General features: G+C 36.1%; 1 pseudogene; it reads left to right on the top strand.

Moving 5' to 3' along the window:
• The first annotated feature begins 1,098 nt into the window (after nucleotides 1-1,098).
• LOC142181397 (U1 spliceosomal RNA) lies at nucleotides 1,099-1,231 on the top strand (annotated as a pseudogene).
• Nucleotides 1,232-2,758: the final 1,527 nt, after the last annotated feature.

The following is a 2,758-nucleotide window of genomic DNA, read 5'->3' as shown; positions in this document are numbered from 1 at the left end:
AAATGGTTGAGCTTAGGCTCAGACCTGGTGCCTTTTCAGTATTCAAATTTTGAAGGCTCATAATCTTGGTGACCTTATATCATCTAGTACTATCTAGAACATTTATAAGAGTGAAGTTGAAAACATCTTCCGACACTTCTACAAGTCTTATCGGGCTTGTAATTCCACTGTACATGCTTTTGTTAACCCGAGCAGTAATCTTACCGTCCTCTTCATTTTTTTGCCAATGGAGAAATTGCATCTAAAAAACAGTTCTCCAACAGCTTATTTTGTTAGGAGGGAAAGGATGGTTTAGGAGAAAAGGGGGAAAATGATAGGAAAACTGTGACATTATCCCTTCATGTTCATTAATTAAGTTTGCCCTCGGAGAAAAGTGTTTTCCTGCTATTTAAACGAATCAAAGGAGTGAGAACTCTTTGAACTCTCTGTGTTCTCTTCTTAGTTTCCAGAGAAGGTTAGATTACTTTTATTACCACAGTTGTATTTCTGCTTATGAGAAAGAAAAAAAAGCATAGTCTGATCTTCATTAGATGTGCGTGTTCTTGATCAAGGAATAGTTTTCCTTAGAAAAAGCAAAGGTAGATCTGCTAATGTTTAATATCGGTGTGATGAAATTAGCTTGTTTTTGCAGAAATGGATGGAGCTTATAAGCATGAAGTATAATGTCCAGTTGAAAAAAGGGCACTATTTCATCTTAGTGAAAAGGTTCCTGTCATGGAATGTGCTCCTTCAATTTGCCAGTCCAGTTTTTCTTGGCCAACTAGTCAATTTTTCAAGAACTTTAAGTGATATTAGTTTCAATTCTCTGTATGTTTCTACAAATTCATTCTCGTAGTTTGAGTAAGAAATATTGTTCTAAAACATGCTGCACTCATTTGAGTTTGTGACGGCGTCTCAGACTTAACTTTTGTTGGGAGTGGTGAGAAGTATGGAAATGAGTCTTCCTACTTAGCGAATCATCAGCATCATGAACAAATTGGCAGGAGAAAAACTAAAGAGTGGCAGGTATTGTGAGTGATTGCTCCCACATCGGTAGTTTGAAGGAAAAGGGGAAACGAAAGGCTTAGTATAAGAGATGGGCTGAGCTAACCGAGTAACATACTTACCTGAACGGGGTCAATGGGCGATCAATAAGGCCCATGGCCTAGGTTGGTGACCTCCATTGCACTTTGGAGGGGTAGGTGCCCGCCTAAGGTCGGCCCAAGCGGTCGAGCCTACGTCATAATTGAGCAAACTTCATTTGTAACCACTAGGGCCAAACTTATATCACGACTAGCAATTGAAAAAGCCGAAACTATACGTTCAACGCAAACGAAAAGGAAAGCAATCCTAATCGATTTTGTATCCTAAATTCACGCGTTCAGTATGGGATCTTCAACCTTCAAACACTATAAAAGTCGCCCAATTATTCACATTGTGAAAAATATTCTACGGTTTCTGAAGACTAAACCCATAGAAGAGCTCCCAAAAATTCACGCTCAAATTCAAATTTTTTTGCACAATTGCTGCCTACAATCAGCTTAATAGAATTGAGATTTCGTTCTTAAATTGTGAAATTGATACAAAATCGACAAAATCAACTAATGTCTATGGAGATTGTGAATGTTGGAACTACCGTTCCAATTTTGATTCCGATTTTACTTCAACACAGTGGTGAATGGGTAAGTGAGAGTAAATTTGTTAATTTCCTTGTTAATGGCGTGTTGATCAATTCGGACTGTAGCTATGATTATTTTGTTGATGAGAAATACAAGCAATTGGGTAGAGATTCAATTACGAGTGCAATGGAGATAAAATACACAGTGAAGGATGGCTATATAGCAATTCCAATATACAATGATATGAGTGTGCGCTTGTATATGGAGATGAAAAAGAAAAACTTGGATATCACTGAATATCCATTATGCATAACATTGAAAACTGTGTATTCAAGTGCTGAATGCTCATATTCAAGTTCATACTTGGGTGGCAACTTACTCGCAACAACTTCAGCTGGAAACTTACTCGCAACAACTTCAGTTGGTTTACAATGTCAGAACGTAGAAGAAGTACATAAAAACTAATATTGTTGAGATGATGGATAATCGTGTAAAGGAAGACAAAATTGAGATATTGAAGGGAAATTGTATAATAGACAATCCACAACATGAAGATATTGCAGAAGGTCGGTTATATTGGGACAAAGATACACTCATTAGTGTAATGAAGCACTACACAATACGAAAAATGTCAATTTATAGTGGATAGATCATCTACAACAAGGTATGATTTCTACTTATGAGATTGCACTTCTCTGTAATTTTTGTATATAGATTTGTATAAAAAATGTATAATTATTGTATAGTGAGATTGCACTTCTCTGTAATTTTTTGTATACAGATTTGTATAAAAATGTATAATTATTTTATAGTGAGATTGCATATGTATACTGCTTGTTTATTTGAGACAAAAGTGTAAAAATCTGAAGAAACGCATTAGCATAACACTATATTTTAAATAGGTATTGTCTTACACGCGTGGATGAAAGTTGCAAATGGAGTCTTAGATCTTCAAGACTACACAAATCAAATGTCTTCAAGGTTAGACGGTCCAATGATGTTCACACTTGCCCAGAGATGAGTAGACTGTTTTCACAACGTCATGCTACTTCGTCAGACATTGCAAAAATGATTTGCAACAAATATACCAATCCAAAAACAATATACACTCCGGCAGACATCATGAGCGACATGAAATAACAGTATGAGATTAATATGAG

This window comes from Nicotiana tabacum, chromosome 5 (genome assembly GCF_000715075.1).
Source record: "Nicotiana tabacum cultivar K326 chromosome 5, ASM71507v2, whole genome shotgun sequence".
Classification (NCBI taxonomy): domain Eukaryota; kingdom Viridiplantae; phylum Streptophyta; class Magnoliopsida; order Solanales; family Solanaceae; genus Nicotiana; species Nicotiana tabacum.
Note: the sequence above shows the minus strand (reverse complement) of the source record. Positions and strands in the feature narration are given on the sequence as shown.